The sequence below is a fragment of the Bombus affinis genome, unplaced genomic scaffold (genome assembly GCF_024516045.1).
Source record: "Bombus affinis isolate iyBomAffi1 unplaced genomic scaffold, iyBomAffi1.2 ctg00000068.1, whole genome shotgun sequence".
Taxonomy (NCBI): Eukaryota; Metazoa; Arthropoda; class Insecta; order Hymenoptera; family Apidae; genus Bombus; species Bombus affinis.
Window position 1 is genome coordinate 1,199,784 of NW_026108822.1, and position 16,747 is coordinate 1,216,530.

Genomic DNA, 16,747 nt, shown 5'->3' on the forward strand with positions numbered 1-16,747 from the left:
AAAAAGAAAAGAAAAATACACATATCTCGAGTTCTCAGTGGGATTAGGGGCGTGTAACGAATCTTCATTTAGATTAACCATTGTTGTTATACGATATGCATGATATTTACTGGTACCGATATGATTACAGTACCGATATGGTACAGAGTTTGACAAGTAACCGTGGCAATTAGATACTCGAGATGCCAATGACAATGATCTTAGGTTCAATAACGAATCCACGGTCAAAGGGATAACAAATACGTCTTCTTCCAAAGTCTAAGTCGTACTGAGCTTACTTGTCCACAATTCAAGTGTAACTCAACTTACTTGTCTACGATATAAGTAGAACTCAACTTACTTGTCTACAGTATAAGTAGAACTCCCTCAGTCCAAATGGAACTGCACTTATATACTCGTCTCTGTACCCCTCGGGTCAACTATATTTTTAAGGAGATCTATACAATTACTCCATAGCTTTGTTAGGTAAAAACGTCCATGCCATGACCGTGGCTACGTTTAGCGACCAGTTGTGTCACTTCGAGCCCAAGCCTACTGTCATAAATCTCGGGTAAACATAGTCGGATTAAATCATAAACAACTACTTCTGAGTTTTATTATTTAAGTGCAGCTATAATAAAAAGTCTAGACTAAAGTATTGGGGGTCTTCCCAAAAATTCCAAAAGAAAGGCCCCGATGTCCTTTTATCTCCAACACGTATATAGGAGAAACAAAATAGTATAGTAATTTTTTAATTGCACACTAAATTAGTATTAAATTCCATACGATATTTTCAAAGATCTTGTATCTTTGAATCTATCAGATTTGTTTTTAGATACAAAAGAAAATTAATAAAAATGTGACTTAATTTTATTCATTCTTTTGTACTGTTCGATCGTTCTTCACTATGATACGGTTTCAACGAAGAAACGTTTTATTTATGCTCAAGTGAGAGTTTTCTAAATCAAGATGAGAAGACAATTGTGCAGCCCGAATGTGAATGTGGCAAACTATGGCGAGCCTCAAATCGTCATAGAGGAAAGCACATCGGGCGAAGAGGAAGAGGAAGGGCGAAGGAACGAGTCGCCTCCGCGTTGCATAGATCCCGATTCGACACCCTTAAATCCTCATCTATTGTCTCCCTGGCGAGAGGTCAGGAAACGCTCTCTACCGACTCCGCAATGTACTTCCGGGATAACCGCATCACAGGTACTGTCTGATGGTCATATCTAGAAGAACATACTTGCTTACGGGCCACATCCCCTTTCTTGATAATGTACTTTTAGTGTATCCTGTTAGCTTAACAAAACATAACGTTGTCCAACGTTTGCATAATATATTTAAATATATTCCTATTAGGTCATTTGTTGTCTGTATATTATCGCTTTCGATTTTGTCTTGGACTTCGATAGGTAATCCAATGACAATCAGGTGTATCCTCACCTCTTCATCCATTTCCCTTTTTACTTCCAATATTAGTCGTTCTTTCTCTATTGCATATTCTACGAACGAACCTGAAAGGTATTTACAGTTGTAAGCATATCGTATTGCCGGCCAACCTTTATTCTTAAAGGCTTTGATAAATGCTTCTTTCCAATCTTCCCAGTTGTGTCCTCCAGCTTTCAGTAGATTTGTTTGGTACCACCTTTTTGCTGTTTTTCCTAGGTACTTTCTCAAACCTTTGACTTTTCTTCATCGCATTTATTTTGTATTTTTTGCATTCCTCTTCATACTCTGATATCCAGTTTGTGGCTTTCTGAGTTCCTTCTAATCGTTCTATATTGTTGTTTGTTTCAACTATTTCCCTCTTATCTCGTCTTTAAAGGGTCTCTAGAAGTTTTTCCATGTCCACGTTGAGTTTCTCCATTTCCGTCTTTGTTTTTCTTGTGGATGTTATTTATGCTTCCTCTAAGACAATGTCTCGGAATACGAAGTTTGAATCCGTATCGGTATCAGTGCTGCTGTCTCATCGTCTATTGGGAGTTTAATATTTCGATTCTGAAGTCTGAAAATCGAGTTTTTTTTATTATGAAATGATTTGATAAAATACAAAAATGAACAACAATTAATATGCGTCTATAACAATCAATAACGATGATTATCTAAACGGGAAATTATAAGTCTTTGGTGCAATGTTTACCTGAACGTCCTGAGCTACCGATCTTTCTTCTTCAGTCTTTAAATCTTAAATCTTCAGTCTTTACAATCTTAAACAACTATTCTATAACCTTGTCTGTCTCTCTAATGTAACTCTCTGTCCGTCCGTCTGGGGAACACGTACTTCTTCAACTGCTCGTCCGTATCGATCTCTCCGTTAAACACAGCCTGTCGTGCTACCCGTGTTACGTCGCCTAAACATCTGCATGCCAGCCCTCGCGACCGGACAGCCAGCGGCCTGCGTAACGTCACTCCGACCCTCAATAAACCTAAGGACCCAATATATTCTTTCGCTGTCACTGTATTGTATCAACAGGCGTCTTCATTCAACCCCTTTGTCCTGAAGAATTTCTTAAGCCAAACATATTTTCGAAGCACATCTGGTTTTTAGAGAGGTCCTTGGGTTTATTAGGCGCGCTGAAAAAATACGGAGAAAGCGAACACGCACCCATCGGGAAGAATCGAATAGCTAGCTAATAAAACAATCAGGTTTTTCCATGAACAAGGTCACCTATCAACCACGATGGTAGGAGGCCTTCAAGTATCAGCGTAGGGCATAACCAATCGACATCGCGGATCGTTACCCTCACTTTTCTTAACGAAAAGTGTGAACAACGAATCCGCGTTCGTCATGCAAAAGGGCACACCCACACTGAACTTTCTTCCATCTCAACGCAAGAGCGACCAGCTAGTCAAAATTCTAACGCCTAACGTCTAACTCTGAACAGAACGCCAATTCAAGTCGATCCGTGACATTGCCAAACATTCGCTTATTCTATTAAGTATCATATCGTGCTACGTCCACCAAGAGACTAAGTTCAATTGTAAGAGCATTGCTCTATATTGTATACATCTATATTATCTGCATGCGATAAAGTTGTTAATTGTTTATATCTTTTCAACGGCGTTACTACTTTGTGTGATTGTATAAAGTGCTGGAAATATACATTATTATAACTCTGACTCCCAGTGTTATACCGCATTAACCACCCCGATTATCCTAACCGAAATACGGGGATCGAACTATTCGTGGTGTCGATTATTCTAATCGTAACGGGAATTTACGACTCCCGTTGACGCGTATTCTAACGACCGCGTCTCCCCGCGATAGCTCGAATTTACAACCCGTAAAATAAAAAGAATCCCTATCCTACATGAACTCTAGGGATTTCACATATTTACTAAATTTAGTTTTCTAGTTTATTACGCAAATTCTAGTTAACTGTAAATTTCAATGTTTATAATAAATAATTAAAATCTCTTTCATTTTAATCATTTAAACTACTATAACTTATTACGATTTGCGCTTTGAATAGTTAATCAACAGAGTTCAGTCTAACGAAAAAGTATTCCGTCCACAGCGATCGTCAGCGCTAGACACGCGCCGTCCGTACGGACGACATAGGCCGTGAGTATTCAGCACTCAAAGGGTTTATCGTCTGTGATAAAGCTTTTAGTTTCGAAAGCTCTGTTAAACTCGTTATGGTAAAATTAATAGACACTATAATCTTAACGAATTATCTTTTGTATTCGTAAGAGGCCCGACGATTTCTTTATTATGGGAAAATAATTTCAGCGATATTTTTCGCTTTTAACGCGTTTGCAGCGCGTACGCGTATATCCTTGCCTGTTGCGCGTTATACGTTTTAACGTATGTGCATAATTTTCTATCTACCAAATACGCGCAGCATTTAACGAAGCAGAGCGAAACGTTTGTAAAATTGAAATGTTAGAACGATGTTTCCGATAAAATTCTTTGTTCCCGGCAGGTCGAACTGCGAGACCGATGCGTTTAAAAGTGCAATTTTCGAGGAATTAAACGCACGAAATTCTGAATATTAGTTCCTTCGTTATGCCTTTGTCATATTCGTTTCTATCTTTATCATTATTCGACAGGTTATTCGCAACTCGTGCAACGAAATAGGAGGATATCCATACGTTGATCCAAATTTCTTCTTTCAATCATATAATTGGCTTTCTTTTGCATAAAACGATATTATCGAAACGTTATCATAGATATAATCTGGTTCTGGAAAAAATCGAAGAACGTCGTGTGAAAATCGATTTTAATTTAAATTGTCTTAAATATCCTTTAACGAATACGTCGTATTCTTTCGTTCTATTACGTTTAAATTAACAGTTATCGTCCTTTATGTCGGCCATTTCCTTCGTTTACGTTCTTTTTCACTTTCTGCCGTAATAGATCAGCCACGGATAGTCCATTTCGACGAATAGTTTCTCTCGATCGACGTGGAAACCGTCGAAAAGAAAGATTCAGGATATTGTAGCCGTTCGCCGATAAGGAGCGCCATTTACGCCGAAGGAGATCCGTTCTCTTAGAACGTTCATAGAGCTCTGGGTCTTTTCGTTCTATAGGATTAATATAAATCTAGAAATTGTACAGCCCAACTTTAAGTCTATCGCAGCTTCGTTCGAACGACGTTACATCGTCCTGTACAAATTTCGATTCCTCCGATGAAACGTGTATTCACAGCAAAGTACATTTTTCTGTAATCTTATTATGGCTTGCGAAAGTGTTCGAATAATCATGATCGTTCCGAGGTGACGCGTATCACACGAACAATAGAAAACTCGGAAAATACCGAAAGGTCGGATGTTACCGGCGTTCGTACGGTAAAATCGTAAAATTGATTTCGATAACTTAACATCGTACGTGCGTTTCAGTTTAGTTGACTATTTGATCGATTAAAAGTTCAATTAATCTATTTACTTTGTTCGCGCGGTGCCGGCGTTAAAATTTCGAAAAAAAAACGCGCAGTTAGGAGAAAGCTGGAAACACATCGTATAATACGAGACTCGGATAGCCGAAACTTCACTGAGCTGGCGGAAATTTTGCGTAGGATCGCGTACTATGCCAAACATTTTGAAATCCCGTTAACGCTGTAACGAGACACGACTGTCATGATTATGTTCGTTACATCAGTTGCGACTCTTCAATTTTTGTACTTTCGAGTCTGTCCCTATTTTAGCGATAATAAAACATATTTGTAACGTTGGGAGAAGATTTTTAATCAAGAAAATTGAAACGAAAATGTGCGATCTTTTTTCATTTTCTTCAAAACGAAGGTATCCTCTAACGTTGTAAGAACGTAATTGGGTCGACCCATACATAACTCGAGCTGAAATGATCGAAAGGGCGTAGCAGGCTTTTTTTTTTATTTATTACAAGCGTACAGTTTTGTCAGGTTCAGCCAAATATTAGGTTGCCCCAAAAGTGTCTTTCCTCTACGAATATGTCTTTTACGACAATGCATCTTTATACAAACACGACAGCTAATCTGTCAAATGTCGTGGTCTTTACCTTAATAGAACAAAATGGAACGTACGTAGTTCGATAAAATAAAGGAAACAAGAAACGTCGTGCGTCTATTATTCTCTTATAAAACGAAAGACTCTTTTGTTGTACAACCTGATATTTGAACTATCGATAATTTTCGAGAAAGGTCCTGTAACTTCCATATACATTTTCCGATCCATTTCAAATTTTTCCAATACAATTGTTGGGAATATGATACATTTACACTGTACATGTGAATGTGTGTGTAAGCATCAGAGGACGTCCGGGTCTTGGTTGAGACAAAAGACAAGAGCCAGTCGTTAGAAGTATCTGGAAGAGTCGGTTGACAACAAGCGTGCGTGCGAGTAGGTTTTTGAGGTCTTAAGAGTATAAGATATATGTATAACAGTTGTGTGCTAAATAAAGGGAATTATTTGTATTTCCGAATCCATTCTATATCTTTTCAGCATAATATATTTAAAGAAAAAGATTGATCGTACCTTCTGATCTGAAAAAATAGCTCTGTTTTTATACATTATACATTATACATGTGTATGGGAATTAACTAGTGTCTATATAGTTTCACACTGACAAAATAGTTTCGAGTTACTTGAAAATAGTTGCTTGATTCAAGCAACTGTACGCGTTAACAAAATAGTTCCAACTTACTTGAAAATAGTTGCTTGATTCAAGCAACTGTACGCGTTAACAAAATAGCTTCGAGTTATTTGAAAATACTTGCTTCACTCAACTGCACACATTAATAAAGTAGTTTCAAGTTACTTGAAAATAGTTGCTTGATTGAGGTAACTTGACCAATCTGAATCATCATAAAAACTTGGAAGGATATTTCAGACAAAATTACAGGTTCACATTGGCAAAATGATTTTAACTTACTTGAAAATAGTTGCTTGATTCAAGCAACTGTACACGTTAACAAAATAGTTTCAAGTAACTTGAAAATAGTTGCTTGATTCAGGTAACTTGACCAATCTGAATCATCATAAAAACTTGGAAAGATATTTCAAGCAAAATTACAGATTCACATTGGTAAAATAATAGGTTCACATTGACAAAATGGTTTCGAATTGCTTGAATTCAAATCGTTTGACGAAGCAACATGACCAATCTGAATAGTTTAATTGTCATCTTTATCCAAGACTCGCATAGTCAATCGAGCCATTCGGAAATCACATTGACCAACTCCAAAATTGAAAAGTAGAGAAAAGTAATTACAAGTATCGCAAGTGGTGAGACAATATGCGATAAAAATGAAAAGATGAGCGTGGCGTTAAGCTCTAAGGAACTAGAGGTTTTGTGAGAATCAATCGTGTACTTGGACGATGAAATTGCGAAATTGTGAGATTGTCCAAAGATGAAGTTGGTCAATTTGACTTTCGCCAGGCTCGATCGTCACTACGACAGTTCTCGCGTATCGAAACTATCTTGATGTTTGTGTGGACAGGTGAGACGAATGAGCGATCGTGGCGGAGAAGGATCAGGACATTCGGTCGTTACGATGGAATCAGTGTTACCGACTTTATTTGGCCGTCGCGAATCAGTCGCCTGTTTTCCTTTTGGAGGCGTGACGAGAATATTACCAAATCGTCGAGACCCAGCGTCCAGAATGTCCGCACCACCGAGCGGTAGAGGAAATACGCACTATCTTCGGTTGGACATTATGGACGACATCGCATACCTAAGAGCGAGGGAGGTAAGGATCTTTCGTTTATTCTTTTTCACTTTCTACCGTAATAGATCAGCCACAGATAGTCCACTTCGACGAATAGTTTTTTTCGATCGACGAGGAAACCGTCGAAAAGAAAGATTTAGGATATTGCAGCCGTTCGCCGATCAGGAGCGCCATTTACGCCGAAGGAGATCCGTTCTCTTAGAACGTTCATAGAGTCGCCTGTCTACCGTATTGGGTCTGCCTCCCTGCTATTCCTTTGTCTATATGCTGTCGATGGCTTCAGCGCTTGAGAAAGCTAAAAAGACCAGATGTGGAGTTTTCCTAGAAGTGGTGACCACTTCAACAAAAATAAACGAAAGATCCTTACCTCCCTCGCTCTTAGGTATGCGATGTCGTCCATAATGTCCAACCGAAGATAGTGCGTACTTCTTCTACCGCTCGGTGGTGCGGACATTCTGGACGCTGGGTCTCGACGATTTGGTAATATTCTCGTCACGCCTCCAAAAGGAAAACAGGCGGCTGATTCGCGACGGCCAAACAAAGTCGGTAACACTGATTCCATCGTAACGACCGAATGTCCTGATCCTTCTCCGCCACGATCGCTCATTCGTCTCACCTGTCCACACAAACATCAAAATAGTTTCGATACGCGAGAACTGTCGTAGTGACGATCGAGCCTGGCGAAAGTCAAATTGACCAACTTCATCTTTGGACAATCTCATAATTTCGCAATTTCATCGTCCAAGTACACGATTGATTCTCACAAAACCTCTAGTTTCTTAGAGCTTAACGCCACGCTCATCTTTTCACTTTTATCGCATATTGTCTCACCACTTGCGATACTTGTAATTACTTTTCTCTACTTTTCAATTTTGGAGTTGGTCAATGTGATTTCCAAATGGCTCGATTGACTATGCGAGTCTTGGATAAAGATGACAATTAAACTATTCAGATTAGTCATGTTTATTATTTTCCTATCCTTATTTTTTATAGACTTAAAACAAAAAACAAACAACAAAGAAATCTACAACATCAATCGGCTGATGAACTCCATAGTTAAGTTCGAGCCACCTCTTGTAAAGAAAGAAATAATACAATGCAAAAGGTGCCAAAGGTACGGCCACACGCAGAAATACTGCAATCATAACTTCCGGTGCGTAAAATGTGCAGGTAATCACCCCACTGACCAACGCACTAAATCCCCGGAAACCCCCGCCAAGTGTATCCACTGTCAAGGAGAGCATCCTGCGAACTACAAAGGATGCTCAGCCTACAAAACACTACATAATATAAAGTATCCAAAACTGAGACCCAAGGACATAACCACACAAGAACCTAAACACCAAAAACTATGCGCAGGCAACGCAAGGAAATGTAAACAACTCGAAAACACACAGTGTACACACAGAAAATAGAATTCCCACCCCACAAAACACAGACAACTTTACCAGACTCGAAAAACTTATCGAGAAGCAAACTGAGCAAATTAACAACTTGCTGTCACTACTCACACTCTTCATGGACAAATTTATACGCACAGAAGCAAAATAAAACCAATGCGAATAGCTCTGTGGAACGCCAACGGTCTAGCTCAGCACAAATTTGAACTAGAACTATTCTTAAAACAACAGCAAATCGATGTGATGCTCATATCCGAAACCCACTTCACCGACAAAAACTACCTCAAAATACACGGCTACAACTTCTACCACCCAACACCCGAGCGGAAAGGCCCACGGCGGCACCGGAATCATAATCAAATCAAACATCAAGCACTACGAACTTCCACCATTCCAGAAAGACTACCTCCAAGCAAAAACGTAGCAATAGAAGACTGTCATGGTACAATCACCACTTCAGCTGTATACTGCCCTCCCAGACACTCCATCGCCAAAGAAGACTTTGACAACTTCCTGGACACCCTGGGCAATAGATTCATAGCCGGAGGAGACTACAACGCCAAACACACCCAATGGGGCAGCAGACTGGTTACAGTAAGAGGCAAAAACCTCCTCAACAGCATAATAACCAACAACCTCAACTACCTTACCACATACGAACCCACACACTGGCTCACCGACACAAACAAAATACACGATCTCTTTGATTTCCTCATAACTATAAATATCTCGTCAAGACACGTCCAAATCAATTCCTCGGCTGATCTCTCCTCCGACCATTCCCCCGTGATAGTAACAGTCATTTCAACAATCATCGAGAATACACCTAATGGCTCCATTCATAACCAACACACCAACTGGCAGCTCTTTAGAGAAATCTTCACACACACAACTTCAGCCTCAACTTCACTAAAAACCAATGAAGAAATCGAAGCAGCCACGGAATACCTAAACACGAGCATAATAAACGCTATCCGCTACTCCACACCGGCAATAACGTCCATCAGCAAACACGAATATCCCCAGTACATATTAAAAAAAATAGCAGAAAAACGTAGACTAAGAAGAGTATGGCAGACCCATAGAACACCGGAGGACAAACGCAAACTAAACAACGCAACTAGAAAACTATCCAAAACCATAAAAAACTACAATAATGACTGTTTTCACAAATATCTCGCCAGCTTGTCCCCCACAGCCGACTCCAACTACTCACTATGGAAGGCCTCCAGGAAACTCACGCGCCCCCCACAAATAATACCTCCAATCCGCCGCCCGCAAGGCGGATGGGCGCGTAGCCCTATAGAAAAAGCCAACCTACTTGCCAAACACTTGTCTGAAGTATTCAAACCCTATTCCTCCGTAGCTGCTGCAGACGTTACCGAACACCTGCACACTCCCTTCCAAATGTCCCCTCCTATTGAGCCCTTCACTTCTGCAGAGATTATACAAGCAATCAATCGCCTAAACCCCAAGAAAGCAGCAGGTCACGACCTAATAGGAAATAAAGCAATCAAGGAACTTCCCATAAAAGGAATTGCACTCGTCGCATCAATATTCAACGCTATCCTCCGCCTTCAACACATTCCCAAGGCTTGGAAAATCTCACTAATCACCCTCATCCCTAAACCCGGGATTTAAACCAATATATGAAACCACCTCCTATCGCCCAATCAGTCTTTTACCTACCCTGTCTAAACTATTCGAGAGAATGCTCACGAATCGTCTCCTCCCACTCCTAGAAGAATTGAAAACACTCCCAGACCACCAATTCGGCTTCCGAAAACAACACTCAACAGTAGAGCAAATCCACTGCATAACCCACATGATCAGCCAAACCCTTGAAAAGAAAAAATACTGTTCAGCGGTATTCCTAGACATCCAACAGGCATTCGACAAAGTATGGCATGAAGGGCTACTCTACAAGATCAAAAAGATCCTACCCCATCCATACTACTCCATCTTAAAATCCTACCTAACCAACAGACAATTCATAGTTAAATGCCTAGGCGCCTCTTCCGCAACATTCCCAATAGAATCCGGCATACCCCAAGGTAGTGTCCTCGGACCCCTACTGTTCTCCATCTACACTGCCGACTTACCTATATCAAACGAGGTAACAATAGCAACATTTGCCGACAACACAGCACTATTAGCTACACACGCAGACCCGGCAATTGCCTCATCCACTCTCCAGCGAAGTCTCGACTCCATGGAAAAGTGGTTCCAAAAATGGGGTTTTAAAATAAACGAAAAAAAATCCTCCCGTGTAACCTTCACGCTCCGAAAACAAACCTGCCCCCAGGTCACCATTAACAACGCAATAATCCCAAGCAAGGACTCCGTAAGATACCTGAGCATGACCCTGGACAGGAGGCTAACTTGGAAAAAACATATCTCAGAGAAATCAAAGCAATTGAAGGAAAAACTAAGAAAATTCTATTGGCTCACGGGCCGACGCTCCAAACTAAACATACAGAACAAAATAACCCTCTACAAGGCCGTAATAAAACCTGTCTGGACCTACGGAATCCAACTATGGGGAACAGCAAGTAATTCCAACATTGAAATACTCCAACGCTTCCAATCGAAAACGCTAAGATCCCTATTAAATGCACCCTGGTATGTTACCAACGAAACAATCCACCGCGACCTCAAAATATCTACAGTCAAAGATGAAATACACAAGTTCAGAAGCAGATATAACACGATGAACAAGAGTCAACAACCACAACAACCCACTAGTCACCCAACTACTGGACACGACGGACCAGATCCGCAGACTAAAAAGAAAATACCCTCTAGATTAAATCCTTAGTTTCTACTAGAACCAACAATATAAAACTATTATAATCCATGTCATTGTATCACGCCAAACTAAGTTACTGAAAATTCTCAACGAGAATTGATTGTAAATATTCTAATAAATAAAAAAAAAAACATCTTCTCAATTGCGCTACCAAATACCTGCGGACAAAATTGTTCTTATAAATTTATGAATATTATGTGTTTACGTATTTGAATGAAAAGTGTTTTTCTTCACTTCACTTCAATGTAACGAGACGTGTCTATCATGATTACACCGGTAAAAATTGAGACTAATTTGGAAATATATATATGGAAGCTAGAAGATGCTTATTGCAGACGTACACATAGCAAAAAACTAATGTACAATGTAAAGAGTATTTTTAAACATATGATTGATTAGGGGTAAAAATGCTCCTACTAAAAATATTGTGACTTATTTATACAATACATAATTAACTGTCCAAATACCGATGGTAATCAATAAGCATCTTATAATTCCTATTTACATTTGTTTCAAAAGTTTCTTTCGTTTCATAAGGAAATAATAGATGCACGACACTTTTTGTTTTATATTATTCTATCGATTTATGTATGATCTATTTTGTAGTAATAGAACAAAACGAAAGAAACTTTTGAGACAGCCTAATGCATCTTGAAATTCATGAAAAGCTTCAACAAAATATTCATGGAAAGTTCCTGTAAGCGTCCGAGTACTTTCGTGAGCCGTTATATGTATAATAATTCGTTACAATGTTAGTGATAGCTTGGAAAGTGAACTATTTTTATTATACATCTTTTTACTGTCCATATTACGCTCATAGATACTCTAAAACGCCGCGATACTAACTCTTATCTATCATGTTTACGAATGCCTATAATTTGTGAAACCGCTTCTGATTTTACGGAAATTTTGCAGTTGCTTGATGAATGAAACAGATTTGTTAAGAGAATCACATGTTATAGATACCTGAACTGTGATTTATTTAATATATCTTTTCTGATTTGTTATCCTGCAACATTTCCATGTTTTACGAAGCTTTAAATTAAATTTCACAAGTTTATTTTCCTTAAGCTAAAGACGATGCTGGTGAAATATTTATTTCTGAAGTAAAAAGTAAAAATATAGCTTACATATTGCTTGTATTTAATCATGTATTACGATTAATCCTGTTGCGATACTCGTATATTTCAGTTAGGCTCTGGTTTTAGTAAACAAGAAAGATGTATAATATCTTAAGAGGATGTTTAGCATGAAATCATGCTAATAAGAAGTTTTTCATGTTTTTCTTCAGGCTTAAAATATTTTTTAATGTTGTGAAAAAATTGGGTTGAAAATGAATAAAAGGGTGCAACAGGGTATTTAAACAAACTAATGTCTCTTATATGAATAAGTCGAGTGATATGCTGTAAATTATTTTCACAAAAAGACACCCATTTTTATTATTGTTTTCTAAACAAAATTCAATATGATTTGTTATACCTGTAATAGGAAGTTTCTTTAACTAACATTTAGTTATCGATCCTATTTTTATTGAAGTTTAACAATACTGTTCAATGTTAATAATTATTAATTTATAAGTGAAGGGTAATTCCAACGAAGAAAGATATCATTTGCAAACAAATAGTTTCAGATGAAATCAGCATTGGTACTGTAAATTTAAGATATTATAAATCTAATATGTATTGTATCGCAAAGCGGGATTCATGATGAAAAATTAAATATAAAAGTCCATGAAATTTCGCAAATTTAAACATCTCAGTTGATACAGCTTTAATAAATGTGGACAAAAGTTTAGTCTATTTTTATATTTAAATAACGCATGATATTTAATTCTACAGTATAATTAAACAAAGATTCGAAGCTGAAAATTTCGAAATATAATTGAACAATATATCGTACAATAAATGTTATATGATGTTCTGTAAAGGAGAATTGCATTTTTATGAAGAGGATCAAAGATAAAAGAGATTTTTGTTGAACGATACGACCGTTTCGAAATTCCATTTTGATCTTGTGTATGTATAGTGTATCTCGTACAAAAGATATTACAACAAGCGTCCAGTCATAATGTGAAACATTAATCAAAATTTCTAATCTCGAGTGTTTCAAGCCCCAGAACTCATCTTAATAAATATAAGAAGGACAGATTAAATTCAATCTTATTTTTCTAATTTTCTCGTTAATAATTAAATATGAGCATCAATCAATCAATAGTTCATAATGCACGGTATAATGCGTGTATAACATTCATCTGATTTCAATTAACTTACGTTTAAGCAAAATAATTATTCGAACTAGTTTATCATTCACATTATTACACATTTTAATTGTATATATATCTAGTACAACATAGAAAGGATGTTTTAGGATTATGAGTATTCCTTTAATTTTTAAGAAGAACAATAAGTATGCATAGTATTTCTTTTATCTCATATTCTAATTTCACCACATTGAATTTTCTAAAGAAAGATGATCTATTTATTTTAGATAACGCAAATCCTTTATTTTAGATATGCAAAGTCAAATATATTTTTGTCAATAAAGACACAAAAAATCTTAGATGTCTAAATGTCAGCTTTAAGAACAGTAGACTTGCCTGCCTTCAAACTTAAATGTCCTTTCCAGTAGTAAAACTTAAAATGACATTAACAACGGCAGTAATATTTACGCCTACAGATGGAGGATATTAGACTTCGATTAAAATACAAGTAGCTCAATAAATATGAGTCTAAGTACGATGGTTAAAGAATAACGATTCGTCATTCTTTATTCCAGCGCTTAATGCTATCCTTCTTTCAACAAATACAATCCTAGAACAATGCCGCTGAAGAGAAATGTTATGCGTGAATTTATTTGCCTTTGCGGGACGAAGGTATATTAAATTATTAAATGAAAATATTAAATGAAAATGAATATGTATAATTGTGTGTATAAAAATTGATATATGTATGTATGTATAAAATATATATATGTATGTATATATATATATATATATATATATATATATGTCGGGTTGGCGTTAACATTAGAGTTAGGTTTAAGGGCGTGAAACGAATCCCTATTGGCGCTAGACGTGATCGTTATGCAATAGAGGAGATATTTACTAGTGCAAATATGACTATGATGGAATTGGACAAGTAATCGCGATAATTAGATACTCGAGAAGCAAATGACAATGATCCTAGGCTCAATAACGAATCCGCGGTCAACGGGATGACGAACTTTACCCTTCGTTAGCGTCTAAGTTACACTGTATGTTAGAGCAAGGGGCAATTATTACGTATACGAAAGACAGGTCGATTGCCGATGAGATGGCACTAGAGAGAGTGGCTCTCCGTCGCGGTGACGCTGTCGAAGAAATCTATGATGGGTGTGCCTAAGGGCACGATCATGAGAGTCCCAAGAGATCATCGGATTCGCGGAGAAAAGTCTTCGTTCGAAGGGTGAGGGAAATTGAAGTTGCTGTTAATTGGTCAATTTCCATGTTGGTGGTTAGAGAAAGATATTAGCTGTCCTTGGAAAAAGTTGCTAGCGGGAAGCGTCGTTCGTGGAAGGATAGATTTCTCTTATCTTCCCGTAGTTGGGGCACAGGCTATTTGTCTATTTGAAAGACTTTGTATAATTGAAACTTAATATTCGTAGCCGGTCCTCGCCCAGCTAAACATATACTGTGAAGATGCGTTGGCATCTGGCAATCATCTTACCCGAAGGACAAAGTCTGCGTGTGGCGAGCCACAGGGCAGAAACCATTGAAACGTTTACCGTCGTGCCCTGTCCCAAGTATTTCTTTTAAGAAGAGCTATAGAATTACTTCATGCCTTTGTTAGACAAAACGTTCATCCCTTTGACCGCGGCTACGTTCGGCGACTGATTGTCGCCTCGAGCCCGAGCTCACTATCATAAATCTCAAATAAATACAGTCGGATCGAATGACAACAGTTTCTTAATATGGCTATGGTGAAATCTAAATTTCAATACTAGGGGTCTTCCCAAAGTTCCAAAGGGAAGGTTCCGGTATTCTTTCATCTCCGACATATATATATTATTATAATGACTTATTTTAATAATGACTTAATTTGTATAGTAAAAACAGCTAAAATCTCATGTAAGATTGTTGGGATGTTACGTGATATTTCTGTTGCATCATTGATTATCGTTATACTTTGAAAAATAATTAAGGAAGCGAACAATGCGTGGACGATTATGGTAGTTTTATTAATAAACGAACGTTTAATAGAGAATATGGATTTACTGGATAAATAAATGTTTCATTAAATGTAACTGTTACGTGCAGAATAATATGTTGTTACATGTATGAACTAAAGTTGATGTAATACGCATATTATATTTATGGTTTGAAAGAATTAATAAAATCTGCTGAGATTCAAACGTATGCTCTCCCTTTTATTCTATGAGAATTAAACATTTAGAAGATTTTATGAAAATGCACTAAACAATCAGAAGCATCTGTTTCTCCTTTTCTTTTTCTTTTTTTTTTTTTAAATATGTTGATTGCCACGCGATTTTTATACTTATTTTGACTTGGATAGATAGATTAAAGCGTACCATACCAAGACATTTCATTCTTGCAAAATATTCTAGTCTATTTGCGTACCTAAACACCTAAACACCTAAACACCTAAACACCTAAACACTCAACGTGTTGAAGAATTTCTGTGCAAAACAATTCCATCGCTTTGTCACGCTTAACGGCTCAATCATCGAAACATGTATCATAACGCACGAATTATGATAAAAGAGAAACTGTCTTTCGAATAAAAGCAATCCGTTTGCCAGGTGCGCTTAAGGATGTACAGGACGTCGACGGAGCAAGTGTACGAAATACAGCCGCTGGAGGGTAACAGTTCCGCTCAACGTTACACTCAACAGCCGAAACAACGATTCTCTGAAATGCCTACTCCGTCGGTTTCGCCGACGTCTTCTCTCCGAAAGCGCGTCTCGGAACTGCCAAGAGCCGCGAATGCATCCGTTTCCGGTGCTGCGGGCATTGTCTGCTCTAATACGGATCTGATATCGATCCTAAGCTCGTTAGCGTCTTCCGCGACGGAAATCAACCGATGCGGCGAGGAAGCGCCGAGTTCGCGGGACGATAGCAAATCAAACTGGCCCGGAAAAACGACCGAACAGAAAGGAAGTCGATCGAAGAGCTTCCGTTCCAATAGCTTCGACGTGTCGACATTGCACGGAGCTAAAAGTAAGCTTAGCGGATCCTCGAAAGCCGCTATTTCGACCTTTATGGCACCGTCGAATTGGTTCACGAAGAGACACCAACCGATGTCGAAGAAGCCGGAAGATTTAGTAACGGCCAGTTTAAGTCTCAAGTTCGATAAATCGAAGGTAGTGAAGGCGGTGAAGGAAACGTTGGATAAAAAGTCCCCTAATAGCGAGGT

The 16,747-nt window shown here is 38.1% G+C and overlaps 1 protein-coding gene across 1 annotated transcript in view; it reads right to left on the reverse strand.

Moving 5' to 3' along the window:
* The window catches only part of LOC126926985 (A disintegrin and metalloproteinase with thrombospondin motifs 3-like), a 143,260-nt gene that overhangs the window by 22,737 nt on the left and 103,776 nt on the right, over positions 1 to 16,747 (reverse strand). The window lies entirely within an intron of this gene.